Source organism: Gossypium hirsutum, chromosome A05, assembly GCF_007990345.1.
Source record: "Gossypium hirsutum isolate 1008001.06 chromosome A05, Gossypium_hirsutum_v2.1, whole genome shotgun sequence".
In the NCBI taxonomy this organism is placed as follows: domain Eukaryota; kingdom Viridiplantae; phylum Streptophyta; class Magnoliopsida; order Malvales; family Malvaceae; genus Gossypium; species Gossypium hirsutum.
Window position 1 is genome coordinate 37815088 of NC_053428.1, and position 23457 is coordinate 37838544.

Genomic DNA, 23457 nt, shown 5'->3' on the forward strand with positions numbered 1-23457 from the left:
ATGAAATATATATGACTAACATGCTTTGTACATGCTACATGAACACATGATGAGAGAAATATTTGAACATATAAATGATATCACTTGATATATTGAAGCATGGTATGATTGATACACAAATGTGGAACATGCTTAATGACTTTTGTTCATATATAATCCGGTATATGCCTGAAATAGATGAAACTGATATTACAAAACATGTTGAAATGTGTAATGGATGGTACATGTGTATAAAATTTGCTTGATGATTATGTAAATTTGTGATTATGGAATATTATATGGATTACAGTGATTAACTTGTTGATGAAGATATGTGTTTAGGCACTTGGTCAACATGACTTGGCAATGAATTGTATGCTTACCTTATATATAATAGTGGTAAGTTAAATTCAATGTTATATGAACTTGCTAAGCTTTAAAAGCTTACCCTGTTTTATTTTTCCCTATGTTAGAGTAATTCGAAAACTCGTTGGGTTGGAAGCTTGGCAGAGATATTTCACACTTAGCATGGCAGAGATAAGGTTTTGCAGAGCAGGTCGTGTGCGATTAAGCAACCCGTGTGGCTAGAACGTGTGAGACACACGACCGTGTAAAAATGTTCAAATCGTGTGAGTGGACCGTGTGGACCACACGAGATAGGTTTTTGGGTCATGTGGGCCTTTTTGGCCAATTGTAGGGCCCAATTAAGGGTCATTTAGGGGACCTGATATCGTAAGCTAAAACTAAATTATAAGTTGTGGTATACGAAAAATGAATTATGTAAATAAGCATGTCATGTAACGTTTGCTACATGTGTATATGTCATTTGTTTATGATATGTATACTATATGAATCTGATTTGTATATGTTTGGGGTGGGATATGTTATGATAGAGGAAGTGTATATGGCAATATTTACTGCAAATATGACAACTCGACTGCAAAGCTATATGTATGGCAGCTCAGTTGTAATTTGATGAGTGGCACACCGTCACATATTGGTATGATTGGATGGATAGACTTGTGTAGTCCAATATGGTGTGATTGGCTGGACGGAGGTAGTGTGTAGCAGATGGGGGTAGGATATTATGCATGTTATGATTTGATATGATATGTTTGATATGACCTAGCATGATGTACTATGGTATAATAAGCTACAAATCATATCAGATCTAATATGATATGAGATATGTGAAAAATAAGTTCTGTGATATACTATTAAAAGTATTCTTTTATATACTGTGGGTGTGGGTCGAATTGCACATTGGGCTTTAAGCTCACAATATTGTTTGTTTGTCTTGTCTTAGGTAACCCTTCAAACTAGGATTAGACGGCGACATAGAGCTCGGAGTTTCACGTTTTTTTTAAACTAAGAATTTTGGGTTGTTTTGCTTTATTCAAATTGGATATTACAGAGATTTTGATTGGGTTTGTTAATTTTGGATATTTTACGTTTGTTAGGTTATTAGGGTCGTCAGTACAAATTATTATCAAGCTAAGACTTAAACCGGGTTACGACACCTAATTTAAGATAACTAAAATGAATACCAATTTTTCAAACAATGGGAATTTAAATTTTTTTTTCCATTGCAAAACAAATTACATGATTTCGTGAAATAGGGTTTTTGATATAAAAATGTGACGTGGGAATTTACTTATAAATTTTGAAACACTATTAAGCTCCAAAGTTTCTAAGTAGTTAAAATGATATATTTGATTTCAAAAGTTTTACTTGTTTTTCCAAGTCTGCTATATTTGTTTGTAACTTCTACTTAAGCATTGTATCGTTCCCAAACTGATTATAATATTTAGGCTAGGTTGGGAGTGTTACAGTTGTAACCTTCATAATCCGACCATTACTTCTAGGTTGAGTTTGGAGTGTTACAAACTTGTTGCATTTTCAAACAAATCTGTATTTAATGTATTATTGATGTATAAATTTATATATGGAGATTAAATTAAGTAATGAAATGTGTTAAAAATTTTAATTAACTACTAAAAAAGTTTAATATATTACCAAAAAAAAGTTTGATTATGTTTATTTGATTTTGAGGGATTTTCTTAAGTGTGATACATTATCAATATAAATATTTATATTGTGACAACATATTAAATACATAACATAAAAAGTATATTCCTACATGCGATAAATAGGCTTCACACGAAGATTAGTCTTCCTTGGCAACGAGACACCAAAGTTCTCAATCATGTCCAATTCATTTGGCGACATTCCATCAGGCAGCTCCCAATCAAAACAATGGACCAATTGAGCTAGAATAAGTTTAACTGTGATTAACCCTAATTTCTTACCTGGGCATAATCTACGTCCTGCACCAAATGGAATAAGTTCAAAATCATGTCCATGAAGGTCTATTTTGCTATCAATGAACCTTTCTGGAGAGAACTCTTCAACATTATTAGGCCAAACATTAGGATCTCTCCCAATTGCCCAAATGTTTACTAAGACCCTAGACTTTTTCGGTATATAATAACCATCAATAACTATGTCCTCTATTGACTCACGAGGAACTAGCAAAGGTGCAATAGGATGCAGCCTTAAAGTTTCTCTCACAACCATGTCTAAGTACTCCAATTTTGGTAAATCATTTTCCTCCACGATTCTCTTATTCCCGAAAATGCTTTCTAACTCTTGTTGGAGTTTCAGCATTACCCTCGGATGCCTTATGAGCTCTGATAATGCCCACTCTAATGTGGCAGCTGAAGTGTCGGAGCCACCCACAATCATATCTAATATTATGGCTTTGATACTATTTCGATCCATTATATCACCATTGGGATTCATTGTTTGATCTAACTCTGTAAGCAACACACCGACGAAATCATCTTGCTTTTTCTGTAGATGATCGTCAATGACCGCCTCAAGGGCATAGTCAAGTTTTTCACCAAGTGTCCTTGTGGAGGCTTTAATTCCCTATATAGTTGAAAATAATCAACACCATTCACTCAGGGGTTGTTGGTAATGTATATTGCTAATTTGTTTTGATATGGTATATTAAAATACACAGCAACACCATACCTGTAGGTCGAAAGCACCAAGAAAAGGCACAAAATCTGCAAGATTGAAAACTCCTGCAATTTTAGTAAGCTCTTCAACAAGATCGATGAGGTTAAATTCCTTATACTTCTTCACAGGCCCCAAAACCATCATCAAAGTCATCTCTCCATTAATTTCTGCTAGCTTCTTACTGATGTTAACCACTTCTTTTGCTGTTGCAGCTTCCTTCAAAGATTCAGTGAAATGCATTAGCACCTCCTTCCTTGTAGGTGCAAACGATTCAATTTTCGATGGAGTAAAAAGTTGCATATTACAAATCTTCCTCACACTGCGCCAATATGGTCCATGTTCTGTGAATGCTATGCCCCTTTGGCTATTAGAAATTGATTGTAGGACTTGGAACTTTTGGCCTACTTGCGAAAATAGCGTCATGTGTCTTAAGAAACATCTCGGCGACTGGAGGGGATGAAACAACAACGGTTGGCACAGAACCTAGCCTTATGGACATCATAGGACCATATTTCTTGGCCAAGTGATAAAGGGATTGGTGTGGAAGAATGCCTAATATGTGGAGATTTCCAATGATTGGCAAGGGTCGAGGACCAGGGAGGGCTTCCCCTTTTCCTTTGCCATGTTTCCTTGATGAAATGTAAAATAGAACGTAGAAGAAAGAGCAGAGAACTGCAAGGACCGTGAGAAAAGTGATTGCTGAAGGAGCCATTCTTAGTAATTAATTCACATAAACGATATGCTTCTATTGTCTATTGCTTCCCCCTTTTACTTGTACATTTATATATCAAATATCAATTCTTTTATAGATGTTTAATAGAAATGGACAAAAAAGGTGGGACAACTCTTCAGCCATCATATTAGACATGACATCAATCTCTATTACTAGCCATCACAAATTATTTTATTGATTATTTTATAGATATTGTCTATTGCTATCACCCTTTCTTCCTGTACAGTATAGCAACGTGCAGGTCTTTTGTATCGAATTTTTCATGGTTAATATTGAGAATTTTATTATTTAGGGATTTATAAATGTTCAATTTTAAATTTAATTAAAATTTAATATGATTATTAAATAAAATGTTTGAGAAAAAAATAATCCGATCCTTACCTTATCTTAGACTTCTTTTGGGTGGTAATGAAATTAAAAAGGCCGTGACACTAAAATTAATTATTATAATAATAAAATTAAAAATCAATTGTGGATATGTATTTATATCATGAGATTAGAAATTATTAAATTAAATTATATATAATAAGTAATTGTATTTCATATTAAATTAAGTATATATGGAATTTATATTTAAGTTAAATAATATTTTTTAAAATAAATAGTTGAATTTTTATTATTCACGTATTTATGATTAATTCATATAAATTTTATACTAATCGAATTTTTATATTTACTGAATTATTATAAAATTTTGTTATATATTTATTTTAAAATGTGTTTATATTAAATATTAAAGTATATTAATTTTTTATATCAAATAATAATTAAAATACGTTTAATATATAAAAAAAGTTTACATATATTTATTAGATCATTATATAAGAAATAAAATTTATGTCATTTTTATAATAATAAAATTTTCATAATTATTAAATTTATAATTATTATATAATATATATGTGTAAATTGTGTATTGAAAAGTAATACTTTATTAATAATACAAAAACAATGAAGTTCACACCCTCAACCACTGCGAATATATATAATCCTAGAAAACCCATAAAAAGGTTAAAAATGGGAACAAAGATCTCATTGTAGATACGTTTTTCTTAACCGGTGCTTAGAAGTACTTAGGGTTAGTGTTGCTTGTAAACATTATAGTTTAGTCTTAATTTGATCTTAGGTTAATATTAGAGTTTCTGTAAGCTTGTATAAGATTCGAAAATGAATATGAATCATTTTATATACTTATTTTATTTGTATTACAATGTTTAATGTTGTAAATCGTATTCTATTCTGACCATAGTTGTTCCGACAACGAATGTGACATCTTGTAACTCGAACTTAACAATTGAGTTGAGTATATAGTGTTACAAGTACAGAAAATCGCCATTGATATCCTCCAGCAACAAATATGTTTTGTAGTAAAAATAGGTAATGGAAAAGGACCCTATTGCCAAATTTATCTATGATCAATATGGTTCTAGCGAGCCTTAGTATTATTGCTCGGGCAACATACTTCATGCCTATATCTACCACAACCACCGTTAACACTTTAAGGAACTGGTCCAACCATGTATCTAGGATAAACGACCCCACAATCAGGGGCGAAGCTAGGGGGCTGACATGGGCCCTGCCCCCTTAAAATGTAAAATTATTATTTAGGCCCTTAAAATTTTTTTAAAATTTTAAATTAGTAAAGGTAAAATTACACTTTGGCCCCCCTAAAATTATGAAAATTCAATTTAATCCTTTAAAATTATAAAGATATAGATTATAAAAAATTAAAATTTCATCCCGCCCCCCTAAAAAATTGTTCTAGCTTCGCCCCTGCCCACTATCTTATCATCTGGAGGAGCTACTCCAAGGTAATCATTACAAACATTAGTCAAAGGCATTCTAGCATCCCCTGCTACGACCAACCCATCAATAGGTGACTAGAGAATGAAAACTACGTCTTTGAGGGTGATAGTACACTTTCGTCCCGACTGTTCAATCAATGTAGCAGTCAAATATGAGAAAATTGTGCATGACCTCATTTCAAGACATACCTGAATTTGAAAACGTTCATATATTCACGAATTTGATCATCTATCGACCCTAAATCAAGCTTAGCCTGGCCCTGGTTATGAAGAATGCGATCAACATCTTGTCAATTTATTTAGTCAATCAATCAAATAAAAGAATTAAATATATTTTTAGAATATCATAACTATTAAATTAAATTTACCGCAGCTTGTAGTTCATCAAACACGTGATCTAATCTAAGCCATGCCATACCTGAAATTTGTTTCGCACAAACCTAAAATTTTAGAAATACAATTTTCAAACCCTAAACATATATTTCATAGTATCAAATTTCACAACATTCTGCATACAATAATTACTTAATAATTTCCAAATCAATAATTACTTAAAAATACACATTTTCTATAAAAATAAAAATTTATTTAGCATAATAACGATAAACATAAACCAACATTTCTATAACTACAAAAATTAAATAACAATAAACATATCATTTAATAAAAACAAATACTAATTTAATAAAAATAATTATTTATTTAACATAAAAATGTATAACCTTAAACCAAATTTTCTATAACTTTAAAAATTAAATATGAAAATTCATATACCAATAAATTCATTTATGTAACAATCCATACCTGGCCTAGACAACAAGGCCAAGCCTAGAGAGTTACAACTAGAGGTGTTCATGGGTCGGGCCGGGTCGGACCGGGTTCGGGTCGGGCTCAACTAAAAAATATATCCATTTATTGGGCTCGGGCCGGGCTGGGCCCAAAAACGGGCCTAAAATTTTGCCCAAGCCTGACCCAGATAAAAATACTAAAACACGGGCTCGACCTGGCCCGCCCGTGTTAATTTTTATATTATTTATATATATAATACATCAAAAATACTAAAAATATCGAAATAAATATTTCCCAACAAATTGAAAATAAATTTTAAAAATTATGTAGACTTAAATAACACTAAGATAAATACAATTTAACAAGCAAATGCCTCTAAAATAATAAAAAAATTAACAAATACCTTTAAAATAATAAGAAAATTAACAATAAAATAAGTTTTATATAATATCCAAACAATAACAACAAAATAGTAGTAACATAATAGTAAAATTGTAGCAAAATAGAAAGAAAATAACAAGAAAATAACATTCAAAAATAAAAAAAAATGCAGAATTTTTTTATCCTTTAGTGAATTTGGGCCGGGCCGGGCCAGGCCTAGGCTAAAAATACCTTACCCGAGGCCCGGCCCATTTTTTAACGGGCCTTATTTTTTTGTCCAAGCCCATTTTTTGGGCCTATATTTTTGCCCAAACCCTCCCACATTTCAGGCGGGCCATCGGGCTGGGCCGGGTAACCCAACCCATGAACACCTCTAGTTACAACAAACGATAATCAAAACACATCCAAAAATTTATGATAACACACTTTTAAAGTCTAATAAAGTTTAATAAAAACAAACCAGTATCTCGACATTATCTTTTAACCACTGAAACTACAGATATAACTAGCATGATTCATAATACTAAATGGTATAAACACATAACCGAGCTCTCCATCCACCAACCCGATCAAGTCTGTGATTTACCTAAAATTCATTTAATGATAACTAAGTTAATATACTAGAAATGACCCAAAAATTTACATATTCAAAAGATTATTGGTAAACCAAGAAATCCAAGATGTTGATGTAGAATCAAGAAACAGTTCATTCAGTTACAGGTCAGAGTCATATAGAAGGATAATAGATCAGGCTATAATCAGATGCAGAACATAACAAATGCAATTACTTAATACCAACAGCTACACACCATTTCTGACTAACCCAACACATAAAACAGGGTATTTATGACCCATCTAGCCCTACACACCACTCAATGTCTATCTGACATGTTTTAAAGATTGAAGACTAGCTGCTAAATTAGTATACGGAGACTAGAGATTTAACCACTGGTTAGAACATAATACTTTCTCCTGATTCAATTCCCATCTAATGCATACACATACTTCACATAACAGTTAACACAGAGTTCTATGTAAATATTCAAATATACTCATGTTCGTATACAGTAGATCAATTCTAGTGATTTTAGTCAAACATGATACGCACATTGATAGTCAGTATTCAAATTCCATATCACAGAATATCAGTTTATGTAGTCAAATTCAGTTCAAACGGCCTCACCAAAGGCTCATATTTAACTCGAGCGATGCTCGGTATATGGTGAAATTTCATAACTGGCCTACACACCCGTGTGACCTTACACGGCCTAGATAGCTGGCCCGGTCGACTCCACACGGCCTGACACACGCCCATGTGCTTGCCCGTGTGTCTTACACAGTTGTGTCCTCCACCCGTGTGCTCCCTGCACTAACAAGACCACACATGGTCTAGAAACACGCTAGTGTCCCTTGCCCATGTGGCTCTTATTTGGTAGACAGTGAGTTACACAGCCTACTATACAGCCGTGTGGTGTAGACAACCATGTTTTTCAGCATCTAAAATTCGTAAAAACTCACACAGTCACGTGCAGAAAAACTATGTTGAAAGTTTCGATGCAAAACCTTCTACGAATCTAGACTTACCGACAAAATCAACACCAATTACTCGAGTTAGTGCGCTGAAGATCGTTGCTTCTGATATCCTTACCTGAAAAGAAACCAAATGGCCACTTAAAAGAATGTTTAAAAAAATTGAGTTGGAAACAACTCCGAAAGAAACGAACAAACCACCATAAAATAGAAGTTCTACGATAAACAAAATTCACACAATTAATGCTTCAATTGGCAGTAATGATATGTGTACTTACCCAACAACAGTAGCAGAGAAAACGTGTGAATCCAAGCAGCAATTGAATGAAGAAAAAGAAAAAAAAAAGAAAACTAAAGCGAAAAATACGAAAAAAGAAGAAGAAAGGAAAAATAGAAAGTAAAAGGGAGAGGGAACGTTTAATTTAATTTATCTGCCGATCAAAATTTCGATATTAAGCAAAAATATTACCTAATGCATACATCGAGATTCGAACACATGACTAAACATCATACAAAAGCTTAACCAATGAACCAACGAGCTCATTCTTGACACAAATTTACACATAATTAAATTGAAGTCAATGGCCCAAGAGCAAAGATTAATTAATATTGAATTAGCAAAACTTCTAAAGAAGCGAGTCAAACTTTTGACCTCAAACACATAAGCAGAGCACATAGCCACAGATATAGAGACTTAATTACTACAAAATCCTACAAATAAACATTCAAATTTTTTGGCCGTTACAAATCTCTCCCCCTAAAAGAAATTTCGGCATCAAAATTTACCTAACTCAAACAGATACGGGTACTGCCATCGAATTGAATCTTCAGGTTCCCAAGTGGCTTTCTCAATGGCTTGATTTCGCTAAAAAACCTTAACTAAAGGAATAGTTTCCTTCCTCAGTACCTTAACATCACGATCCAGAATCTGAATAGGTTTTTCCTTAAAATTTAGACACGGTCGTACCTCAATTTCCTCAATCGAGACACTGTGCGACAAATCAGATCGATACCATCTCAGCATCAAGACATGAAACACATCATGAATCCCTTCCAACTCCTGTGGTAATTTTAGTTGATAAGTAATAGGTTTGACACGTTTTAGAATACGGTAAAGTCCAATAAACCTCGGGCTCAACCTGCCCTTACGACCAAACCAAATGACCTTTTTCCATGGAGACACTTTCAGAAATATATGATCACTTAAAACAAACTCGATATCTTTCCTCTTTAAATTAGCAAAAGATTTCTATCGATTAGAAGTGGCATTCAAATGATCTCTGATAAATTGAATAGTGTCTTTGGTCTCAAAAACTAGCTTGAGACCTAAAACCCAACGCTTACGTAACTCAGTCTAACACAGAGGAGTATGAAACTTACGACCATATAGAGCCTCGTACGGAGCCATCTAAAAACTGGATTGAAAACTGTTATTGTATACAAATTTAGCCAATGGTAAATAATCCTCCCAACAACCCTGGAAGTCAATTACACAACCCCGAAACATATCCTCTAGAATCTGAATAATTTGTTCAGACTGTCTATCGGTCTGAAGGTGATACACAATACTAAAATCGAATCGAGTGCCCAATGCCTCATGAAGCCTCTTCCAGAACCGAGAAGTAAAACTCGGATCCCTATCTGAGATAATCAACACTGAAACTCTATGCAGTCTTGCATTTTCAAAAACATACAGCTTGGCGAGCTTCTGTAGCAAGTAATCTGTCTTGACAGCAAGGAACTGACCGAACTTGGTCAATCGATCAACGATGACCCACACTGAATCTTTCTTGGTGGATGTTAAGGGCAACCTACTAATAAAATCCATCGTCACTCACTCTCACTTCCACAGAGGAATCTTAACCAGCTGAAGCAACCCTGAAGGTAACTAATGTTCAGCTTTAACCTTTTGACACATCAAATAGTGTGACACAAAGATACTTACCTTTCGTTTTAAACCGGGACACCAGTACAATACTCAGAGATCCCAATACATTTTATTTCTATCAGGATGCATAGCATAAGGGTTGCTATGTACCTCATGTAGAATCAATCATCTGAATTCCTTATCGTTAGGCACACAAATTTAACCCCTAAAACACAAAACCTTACATTCAAACTAAAATTCGATGATTCACCCTAATCAAACTGACGTAGACGCTGTACCAGAGACTCTTCACTTAACTATTTAGTTTGATTTTGATCGACGCAAGATGGCTTAACTTGTAGTTCAGCCAACAAACTCCCATCCTCGAACAAACTTAGACAAGCGAATATCACTCTCAATTCAGTCATCACTTTAAAGCTAAGAACGTCAGCTATCACATTAGCCTTACCAAGATAATACTCTATAGTATAGTCATAGTCTTTAAGCAACTTAACCCACCTACACTGCCTAAGATTTAACTCCTTTTGAGTTAAAAAGTACTTGAGACTCTTGTGATCAGTGTAAATAATATACCTCTCACCATATAGGTAATGCCTCCAAATTTTCAAAGCAAACACGATTGCAGCCAGCTCGAGATCCTGCGTAGGGTAGTTACCCTCGTGTGTCTTAAGCTGTCACGACGCGTAAGCTACCACTTTACCATCTTACAATAAAACACATCCTTGTTCAATGTGCAATGTATCACCAAAAACCACAAACTCTCAGCCTGGTTCAGGTTGAACTAGAATAGGAGCTTGTGTTAAAACAGACTTGAGCTTTTTGAAGCTAGACTGTTGTTCCTCAAACCACACAAATGGATTATTCGTATGTAGTAGCTTCGTTAGAGGTGACACAATCAGGGAAAATCCCTCGACAAACCTTCGGTATTAACCTACTAACCCTAGGAAACTCCGAAGGTAGTACATTTCTCGATTATTTCCATTCAACTACAAAACTCACAATTGTTAAACTTAGCATACAATTGCTTTTCTCGGACTGTCTGGAGAACAATACGAAGGTGTTCATTATGCAGTCAAATTCAGTTCAAGAGCTCATCGAAATCTCGTATTTAACTCGAGTGATGCTCGGTATATGGTGAAAGTTCATAACTAGCCTACACGCCTGTGTGACCTCACATGGCCTGGGTAGCTAGCCCGGGTGGCTTCACACGGCTTGGCACATGCCCATGTGCTTGCCCATGTGTCTTACATGGCCTAACACACAGTCGTGTCCTTCACCCTTGTGATCATTATTTTGTAATCAGTGAGTTACACGGTTGGGACAGATGCCTGTGTCCTTAACCCGTGTGCTCATTATATTGTAATTAGTGAGTTACATGGCCAGGACACACACCCGTGTCCTTGGCTCGTGTGCTCCTTGCACTAACATGACCACACACGGTCTGGACACATACCTATGTCCCTTACCCGTGTAGCTCTTATTTGGTAGACAATGAGTTACACGGCTGTGTGGCATCAACAGCCATGTTTTTCGTCATTTAAAATTCGCAAAACTCATGTTTTCGATACGCACCTGAAGTAGTTTCGAAGTAGGAACAACGTAGAAGACTCCCGAAGCCTAAAATGATCATTCAATAACTCAATTAAACAACTTAATTGACAATAATACACAATCACGCATAGAAAAACTATGTCAAAAGTTTCGACGCAAAACCTTCAACAAATCCAGACTTATCGACAAAATTAACACCAATTACTCGAGTTAGTGCATTGAAGATCGTTGCTTTCGATATCCTTGCCTAAAAAGAAACCAAATGGTCGCTTAAAAGAAGGTTTAAACAAATCAAGTTGGAAACAACTCCGACAGAAATGAACAAACCACTGTATAACGGGAGTTCTATTATCAACGAAATTCACTCAATTAATGTTTGAATTGGCAGTAATGACATGCGTACTTACTCGACAATGGTAGCAGACAAAACGTGTGAATCCAAGCAGCAATTGAACAAAGAAAAAGAAAACTAAAGGGAACTAGACGAAAAAGCAAGAAGAAAGGAAAAATGGAAAGTAGAAGAGAGAGGGAACGTTTAATTTAATTTAACCACCGATCAAAATTCTGACATTAAGCAAAAATATTACCTAATGCATATGCCGAGACTCAAACACAGGACTAAACAGAATACAAAAGTTTAACCAGTAAACCAGCGAGCTCATTCTTGACATAGATTTACAGAAAATTAAATTGAAGTCAACGGCTCAAAAGCAGAGATTAATTAAAATTGAATTAGCAAAACTTCTAAAGATGTGACTCGACTTCCGACCTCAAACATATAAGTAGAGCACATAGCCACTGATATAGAGATTTAATTACTACAATATCCCACAAATAAACATTTAAATTTTTAGGGCGTTACAATTTAAATGTGAGTATATAACAATATTTATTTCATTTAAACATATAATAACATAATTCCAACCTTATTCACTATTAACTATCACATTATAAAAAGATATACTTAAAGCAATTGATTGGAATTTAAAATTGAAATAGATTGAATGTGGTTTCTAAAAGAGAGAGTTAAACCTATTCATCTTTAAAGAATCTCTTTAAATTGATAACTCGGTTATGATGTTGCATATATCTTTGGATATTATTGTAAATTAAACATAGTATAATAATAAGTAAATGTTGAAACAACTATAGATAGAGCGGAATGTCAATGAAGCCAAAGGGTTTTGGCGTGCTCCAAAATTTTAAATTATTTTCATTATGTACTTCAAATTTTTTGAAAATTTTAATTAGACTTTCAAGTTTTTAGAAATTTTAATTTGAGTTTTTCAGTGGTTTTAAAATTTTTGCATACCTCTAATGTTTTTTTTTTCGAAAAATTTCATTGATTCTCTCAAAAAGTTTAAAATTTTAATTAAAACTCCAATAATTTTGGATATTCTTATTAACCCCTCAATTTTGTTAAAAATTTTAATTAAACCCTTGAAATCTTTAAAAATTATATGTAGCTATAACTAAACTTAATGACACATTTTTGTACTAACTATAAAGTAAAATCAAATCATTACAAAGCATAAAGCATAAACAATTAAAGAACTGAAATATAACTAGGGAAAATTCACACGAAGTAATTGCACATAGTGGGGCTTCAATCTAGATGCTAAAAAACCTAGGACCTTTATCTTTGCTAGCAATGTCAATACCTTATTTTATAAATATATATATTACTTCAAATAAATGATTTGAGGATCAAATTTTGAATTATTGACCTACCAAAGAAATTATTTTAGAGATAATATTTCTTTTAAATAAATTTTCTTATTTATTGTTAGTGAAAATTTTACAAATAGATTAATAAAATAAATAATTTTAAGGTATACATACTTTAAAAACATATATTAAATGAGACATGACAATTTTTTAATATATTTTTCTAGAAATAAAAAAAATTTACTATAAATACATTAAAACCAACTAATATTTTTTAAAATAATCATATAAAAAAGTTACTATTATTTAATTGTAAGACCCAAAATTTATTAGACAGTTAGGTAAAAACAATTGAAACACGACACAAACCCTAACATGACATAAATCTACAAATATATATAACTAATATAAAATTATGTGAGGATAAAATAAATAAACTATTAACATAATTATCAATATAACATCATTTTAAATTTATATATATACACAAATAATTATATTTATCTAATATAAAAATAAATCAATGTATTTATTTATTTTTTTAAATGTGCATGATTGAATCAAAATCAAAATCAAGATTTTCTATATACATTTGAATCAAAATTAAGTTTAATATGTATAATTGTACTAAATCAAAATTTATGTATCAAATTGTATATTGAATAAAAATCCGTATATAAATTTGAAATTAATCTCATTTTTAACTTTGTGACTTATGATATTAATATACTAGTTTTTTTTTTCAAAATAATTTGTAATATTATGATAAAAAAATATCAGATTATAAATAGGAAAATTTGAAAATTAAGATTGTGAAGATATGTTTATATGATTAGTGATTGAGAATTTGGTAATTTGTTATAAATTATATGTTAATATTTAATGTAGGAGGACATGAGCTGAAGCGCCTTATCTTCTTATTTATATATTAAAAGTTCTAAATATTGTGTTAAAAAAATTATAATCAGAATCTATAATTAAATTATTAAAAAACTTATATTATAACATCAACATCAATAACAGATTAATTTATTATTTAAGTTTATAATATAATTGGGTTTTGGATGTGCTGTACTGCACCCTTTATTGATTTTTCAATTTTCAAATATAAAACAAGTCAATTATCAGAGTTTGATGGAACAGTTTAGTCAATGTTTATTTTCTACTTACACTTATTTAATTAAATAAAAATAATTGTAATTATTTTAATATTTTTATTTAAATGGATTGAATATTCTACGTATGATTCGACTTAATCTGATTTTTAGATACCTTCAAATATTTGTTTAATTATTCAATGTAGGAAGACGTAGATTTGAGTACGTTGAAGCATATTATCTTCCTTTATATAGATTGAAAATTCTGATTGTGTTAAAAAAAGAACAAATATGATCTAAAATTATAATTAAATTATTAAAAAAAAACTTAAATGAGTAAGAAGCAAATACCAAATAAACCATGATCTATTGACTTGTATTATAACATCAACATCAATAACAGACTAATTTATTATTTAAGTTTATAATATAATTGGGTTTTGGATGTGCTGTACTGCACCCTTTATTGATTTTTCAATTTTCAAATATAAAACAAGTCAATTATCAGAGTTTGATGAAGCAGTTTAGTCAATGTTTATTTTCTACTTACACTTATTTAATTAAATAAAAATAATTGAATTCAATGGATTGACTATTCTACGAATGATCTGACTCAATCTGATTCTTAGATACCTTCAAATATTTTTCAACTATGATTTATTTAATTATTTTTGGTCTTCATTACAATTGTTCATAAATCATATTATAACTACCATCAAAATTTTAATATATTAATAGTAAAATTAAATATTAAATTAAATTTTATTAAATTTAGGGATGGTAATGAGGTGAGGGGGGACGATATTGTTAAATTTATTATTGTTCCACATTTGGCACGCTTTGCTCTATCACCAATCTTGTTCTACTATGATTGTATAATTTTGAAATTTACTACCACCTTCATGGATGTTGGATGCATTCATCTCTGCCCCACCCCATTCTGCTTCAATTTAATTCTTGTTATTTATCTTTAATTCTTTTCAATCTTTTTAAAGTCAAGTAAATATTTAAACATAATTCTTTAAACAATATTTAAACATAAAATATATGATTTTTTTCTATATTACATTATTACATTTTCCTTTTTTAATAGTTTATATATACAAGGATAAAATGGTTAGTGTATATAATGGAACGAGTCAGAATAACGCAAACAATTACTATAATCGTTCCATACCCACTTTATCTTGCATCCACTTTTCAAATAAAAAAAATCACTCCAAATTAGAGTCCATGAAACAGTTCGAATTTTACCATCCATAATTAAATCAGTATTATCTAATTATTTTTTTTATTAATTATCAAATTTAAATTCATTATAATCTATATAACTATATATAAAAGACTTTGCTCTATTGAGACATGTTAATTATTTTTTCTACATTATAAAAAAATTATTAAATTATACTTTAGATCTCTTTATTATGCTTAAATTTGATATTTAATTTTTATATTTTAATTTTTAGTATAATTTAATCCCTATATATTTATAATATTATTAAATAGTTCAAATAGTTAACACGATTAAGTTTTTAATTAAAATATTATGTGATTATATATAATTTAAACACCTTAAGGGTCTTAGAGGCTACACATGGCTTCCTTTTCTTTTTTTTTTTTTTTATTTTTTTTTAGGTTTGCTTTACATTTTTAACATTATAATGTAATGGTCAAATTTTAATTTTAGCTCTTAGACTATTCTCAAACTTGAGATTTAATTTATATAATTTAGGTTTTGACATAATTTGGTCCCTCTATATTTATAATGTCATTAGTTATTTTAAATGGTTTAACTATTTCAATCAAATCATTAATGTTAATTTTTCTTAAATACACTATTCCAACAAAAAATATTTTATAATGACAAGTTCGAATTGTGTTTTTAAGGAAGAATTTTAATCATAGTAACAATTGGATTTTTAAATTCGAAAAGCAGATGGACAAAATTCCTAAAATTAAAAGTAGGGAGACTAAATTACAAACATACAAAGGGTATCATATTTTAAATTTTAAAATTTTTACTCTATAATTTAAGAAAAATAAATAATCAACCCAACACGAAACATGGACTGCTAGTTATTTAAAATTAGATGCTAATTTTGAATTAAAATTTATGAGTTAACATGTAGATTAATTATTTTAAATTTATTCTTTTAAATATTTTATTTCATGAGTTCAACAAATATCCTCATTAAATCAAAGGAAATGATATGGACTAACAATACATTTAAAAATATATAAAAGTAACCAATAAGGCTTTGACTCAGTTGGTGAAGACGAGAGTCTTGGATCTTAAGTATCTAAGTTCGAGACTTATCATGTGCAATTATATGCATAATTCTTCAAGTTTCTAATTGAATTAAAATTTATATGGTAATAACATATAGTGAAACTCAAAGACCCGCACATATAATTACGTATGATAAGTCTCAATCTTGAAAACTCGGAACTTAAAACTTTCACTTTTGCTAAGGTTTGAACCGACTAGAATGACTACTATTCTTAAAATAATAAAAGATTAAAATGTTTTATAGTGATATCAATCTTTTTATAATTAAATTTAAATAAGAAATATTAATTTTTCAATCAATTCAAATCTAAATTTACCACATTAAACAGATTTAGAATACACTAGATTTAGAATTTGAGAGTGTTTTTTATAATGAATTAAGGTATTTTCTATGTCAATTTTATTTTATAGAGACTAATCTTTTCAAGAATTATGGTTGTCTTTCTTAACAATGTTATTTTTAAAGTTTAAACTTGAATCCTTTCTTTAAAAGTGTAATACGATTTACCATTATATCTAATACTTCTTATTAAGTATGTTTATTTTAATACAAAAATATGAATAAATTGAAGAAGATTTAGCTATATATAAACTTAAATCAAACTTGTACAATGGTGGGAATACTTTTAAAGCTGAATAAAATTGATTACAGCAAAAAGATTCAGAAATTGGTGCCATGTGTTGTATGATTGAAATTGAGAATGAAGACTTATCAACTCCTCCAAAAGTGTCTAATGTTGTTTATTTCTTCGTTGCCGAAACACAAATAATTTTTTGTTGTTGAATTTGTAAACATCAACTTTGAAATTACGAGAGAATGCCAAATGATCAATACAAACCTTCTAACTTAAAAAGAGTAGTTTTTTAATGAATAATTTATTTAAGACTTGTGTTAGGTAATAGTCGATTTATTTTCATTTTTATTATAATTTAAATTCGATTTAAGGTGAATCCTGAGTTAATTATTTAATGTTTAAAATAATATAAATTTATTTTATTTTAATATATACTTATAATTTATACATGAAAAGCACCAAACTTACCCAATTTTTGTGGGTAATCCGAGCTTTATACATATTTAAGTCTCCCATACAAAGGAAGCTTTAGCTTTTATAAATAAAGATGCTGAAATTGACTTCACAAAATATTCTTTTAGAGACTAAAAAGAAGAATATATATGAAAGCAAAAAGCATTCAAAGAGTATTTTTCGTAAAAAAAAAAGGAACTTGTATAGTGGTCCGGTTAATTAAAAACACTGCAATCGCTATAATTTAAATATCGGCTCGGATATAAATTTAAATGCGCCAAAACATATTATTTTTTATTGAAGTGTTGAAAAGAAATTATGGATAATTTTAAATTTTTGTATAAAAAAAATTGATGAGATATCACTTTTATATATGACTAATGAACCAATTATATTAAATTTGAGATTTAAAGTTTTCAAAGATATGAAATGATGCCTTTCGTCTTATACACCTGCTTTTGAAACTAAACTTGATTTTTAACTTAAGGGAGCATCTCAAATAGCCATTTTAGATTATAATGACATTTTGAAATTACATAACAAATGGAATACAACTTACTGGTTATTTTCAAAATGACATTTTGAAATTGGATAACAAATTCCAAGTTAGCCATATTATTTTACCAAAATGTTGGATAAGAATAGTCAAGTAGATATCACTTTAAGTTTCAGTCAAAAGCAAACACTAAGTATTGCGTGCATTTTGGGCTCATATCCTATTCTTAGAAAGCCTAAAGGTCAATGCCATTGTTTCAATGGCATCTGGAAAACAAAAAAAAAAAAAAAAAAGAAAATTTCTTTACACAAATTAAATATAAAAAGCGACATCGTTGAATATTGTATAGAAATTTATTAGTATTTTTTGGCCAAATGCATTTTCAAAAGCTTAGAACTATGTACATGTGACCAAAAAGGAAGAAGAAAGAAAGCATTAATGGAAGGAAAAATTGTAACAGAGACCCTTTCATTTTTTTATATAATTTTTAGTGATATTTTACGAGTTATATTTTCATAATATTTTTTTTCCTTTTCAATTCCTTACGAGCAAATTTCTTTTGTTCAAAACAATTTTGTCTCATCTTCTTTCAAACTCTAACTGAGACTCCGTTTGTTTCACTAAAAATTAATTTTCAGAAAATGATTTCTGAAAAATGTAACACCTCAAACCCGGCCTATACGCTATGGTCGAATCTGATGAAGTCACAAGGAAAGAGTTTTGAAAATGAAGTTGTCACATAAAAAACGCTCACGTTGCATAATTCACAAGTTTAATTGAAACACCGTTTAGTTAATTAATTTGCAAGAAAACATGTTACAACGGAAGCCTTAGGACGGTTATATTTTGAAAATGCCGTCGTATCTGTCGTATTTTAGAAAAACCTTTGATAGCATATAGGTTGTCATGTTTAAGAAAACCATAAAGTCCAGAGAGATCCTAGATAATACAAATTCTCAATAAAACCTACTTTAAAAAAATCAAGTGAAAACTCTAAATAGTATACGGTAAAGTGGTCACCGTTGAGCCCCTGCAGCACCAATCCACCTAAGACTATGGGTTACCTAACAAAACAGACAAGCAGATGTGAGTTTACAAAAACTCAGTGTGTAACCCAACAGAATTAAGCATGCAATCAAATAGAATCATATACACAGTCAGAAACAGATACAGATACAGAGTCAGGCTCAGACCCATTTCAGATGCAAAAGCAATGATCAGAATCAGATTCCTACCCCATCCTGTACACACCATCTCCAACCATCCCTACACACTATGTGGGGTTAAAAACACCCACCCATCCTTACACACCATGTTGTGCCATTACGACACATATCAGATAAAGTGCAGCCATGTTGCCAAATATTAGGTATTTAACGCCGATCAGAATACTTCCTCCTCATATACAAATCCCACCCCGAAAAGATTACAAGGCATGCATACAGAATTAACAGATAACATATATACATTACATAATCATGCTCAGAACTGTATTACAGTCTAACAGATCACATAGCTTTAGTGTTTAGTTAGCCTTTACTGACCCTATGGTAGGCCCACAGTTGATTAGGACGACCCGTGCGATCCTACAGAAAATTTCAGTATAATGGGCACGCCCGTGTGGGCCCTTACACACCTAAATTGACCTTGCTCGTGTGGCCCACACGACTTGGCCCAAAATCTACACGCCCGTGTGGGCTCATATGCCCAGATTAACCTTGCTCGTGTGGCCCACACAGCCACACTCGAGCTACCACACGAAGATTCCGTACGATTAAAGCACCGATTCGAAACCCCCAGCACCACGATCCTCTCTTAAACACAAGACGGACTCCATTAACCAAAGTTCATTAGCCAACGCAAGGAAAGCACCCACCAAACTTATCGATACCACACAAAAACACCTAAAGAAACAAGATGCGAAGATCCGATAGAATATAGGAAGACAAAAATTAAATCAACGACAAGGAAAAATAGGAGAAACGGAAATGGACAAAAGGAAGAAAATTTCATGTCAAAACTTTGGGGAAATTTTGAAAAAAAAAGAAGGAAAACAAAAATAAAATTTGATAATATTTGATACCCTAAAATTCCTCCCCACTAATCCCACTAACAGCCACTTCTCAGAAATCGAACTCTACCAAAACACTTGACCATAATCAAGTCAAAATAATATTCACGCTTGCGTGGAAATTCGAACTCAGGACCTCCAATGTACTAACACCCTTACCACTCGAACCAGCAGGCTCATTTTGATATGGATCTACAACAATTTAACATAAGCCCTCTGGACCAAGTTAAGGCTTAGATCCAAAAATAACAAAATTTGCTGAAGGTAAGGCTTGAACTCAAGACCTCTCAAACATACCCAGAACACTTAACCACTAAAGCAGATACATATTTATGTCAAAATTACATAGAAAAGGAATAAAATTATTTTGGGTGTTATAACTTACCCCCTAAAAAATTTTGACCTCGAACTTTACCTGATCAGAACAAATGAGGATACTGTTGACGCATCGAGTCCTCAGGTTCCCACGGGGCCTCCTCAAAGCCATGATTCCGCCACAGCACCTTCACTAAAGGAATGGACTTCCTCCTCAGAACTTTGATTTCACAATCCAGAATCTGAACTGGCTCCTCCTCAAAGGTCAAGTCCAGCCTAACCTCGATCTCCCCAACAGAAACAATGTAAGACGAGTCAGACTTGTATCACCACAACATCAAAACATGGAAGAAATCGTGGATACAGTCAACTCTGGTGGTAGCTCCAACTGATAAGCAACCGGTCCACCCGCTTCAAAATCTGATATGGCTCTATGAACCTAGGGTTCAGCTTGCCCTTACGGCTAAATTTCAGAACCTTCTTCCATGGTGAAACTTTTAGTAACAGAAAGTCCCCTATAGAGTACTCAATATCATGTTTCTTCAGATCTGCATAAGACTTCTGTCTATCAGAAGCCGCTTTCAGACATCCCAAATCAGTCTAATCTTATCCTCAGTCTTAGAAACCAACTCAGGACCCAAAAGTCGATGTTCCTTAACTCAGTCCAACACAGCAGAGTACGACACTTATGACCATACAGAGCCTCGTAAGGCGTCATCTGAATGCTAGCCTGGAAATTGTTATTGTAGGTGAACTCAGCTAATGGAAGATAATCCTCCCAACTACCTCAGAAATCAATTACACAACTTCGAAACATGTGCTCCAGTATCTGAATCTTCCTCTCCGATTGACCATCTGTTTGAGGATAGAACATAATACTGAAGTCCAACCTCGAACCCAAAGCCTCATGCAAAATTTTCTAGAACCGAGATGTGAAACGAGGATTTCTATTAGAAATGATCAAAACAGGTACTCTATGCAGTCTCACAATCTCTGAAATGTAGATCTTCCCTAGCTTCTGCAGAGAATAGTCCATCTGAACTGGAATGAAGTGAGCAGGCTTGGTCAGTCGATCTACGATGACCCAAATAGAGTCCCTCTTAGTGGGTGTCAAAGGCAACCCATTAATGAAGTCCATTGTCACATGTTCCCATTTCCATAAGGGAATCTTAACTGGCTGCAACAAACCCAAAAGCAACTAATGCTCAGCCTTAACGTGTTGACACATCAAACATCAAACAACAAAATCAGTAATCTCACGCTTCAAACCCGACCACCAGTATAGTACACAAAGATCCCGATACATCTTATTACCACCGGGATGTATAGCATAAGGGCTACTGTGTGCCTCTCTCAGAATCGACTGTCTCAAACCAGAATCATTTGGCACACAGATGCGACCTCGGAAACATAAAGCCCCATCATTATTTAACCCAAAATTAGTAGTACCACTCTCAACTTGACGGAACCGTACACCCAAAGTCTCATCCACTAACTGTCTATCTTGAATCTGATCAATCCAAGTTAGCTTAATTTGGAACTCGGCCAACAGACTCCCATCATCAAATAGACTAAGGTGAGCAAACATCGCCCTCAAATCAGACATTGCTATATGACTTAGAGCATCGGCCACCACATTAGCCTTACCAGGATGATACTCTATCGTGTTGTCGTAATTCTTGAGCAGCTCAATCCATCGACATTGTCTAAGATTCAACTCTTTCTGAGTAAGGAGGCACTTAAGGCTCTTGTGATCGGTGTAGATAATACATCTCTCACTATACAAATAGTGCCTCTAAATTTTCAACGCAAAAACTACTGCAGCCAACTCCAAATCATTTGTCAGATAATTCCCTTCGTGTGTTATAAGCTGATGGGATACATAAGCCACAACCTTGCCATCCTGCATCAGAATGCAACCCAAACCAACGTGTGAAGCATCATTATAGACCACAAAGTCCTTACCAGATTCAAGCTGTATCAGAATAGAAGTCTGAGCCAAAACAGACTTGGGCTTCTCAAAGCTCAATTGCTGTGCATCAGTCCAGAAAAAAGGGACACCCTTATGCAGAAGCTTAGTCAAGGGAGCTACAATCAAAGAGAATCCCTCAACAAACCTACGATAATAACCCGCCAAATGTAAAAAAGCTACGGATTTAAAACACATTTTTAGACTGTTTCCAATCTAGTACAACCTCAATCTTCCTTGAATTTATACGAATCCCCTCAGCAGAAACCACATGCCCCAAGAAAGTTAGCTCTCGTAACCAGAACTCGCACTTGCTCAACTTAGCGTAGAGCTGCTTTTCTCGTAAAATCTGAAGCACCACCCTAAGGTGCTCATCATGCTCATCGTCTGTCATAGAATAAACAAAGATATCATTAATGAAGACTATAACAAACCGATTCATTATAGGGCTGAAACACTCGATTCATCAGACCTATAAATGCAGCTGGAGCATTCGTCAAACCAAAAGGCATGACTAGGAACTCATAATGTCCATATCGAGTCCTAAATGTAGTCTTATGAACATCAGCTTTCTTAACCCTTAACTGGTGATAACCCGATTGAAGATCAATCTTCGAAAACACTGAAGCTCCTCAGAACTGATCAAACAGGTTATCGATACTCAGAAGTGGATACTTATTCTTCACGGTCAACTTATTTATCTGTCGATAGTCAATACACATCCTCATGGTCCCATCCTTTTTCTTAATGAACAGAACTGGTACCCACGGAGACACACTCGGACAGATGAAACCACGGTCTAGAAGCTCTTGTAGTTGTGCCTTAAGCTTAGTAAGCTCTTTC

General features: G+C 32.5%; 1 pseudogene; it reads right to left on the minus strand.

The window, feature by feature from the left end:
• Positions 1–2034: 2034 nt before the first annotated feature.
• On the minus strand, positions 2035–3766 carry LOC107957413 (cytochrome P450 CYP736A12-like; annotated as a pseudogene).
• Between the last annotated feature and the right edge of the window lie 19691 nt (positions 3767–23457).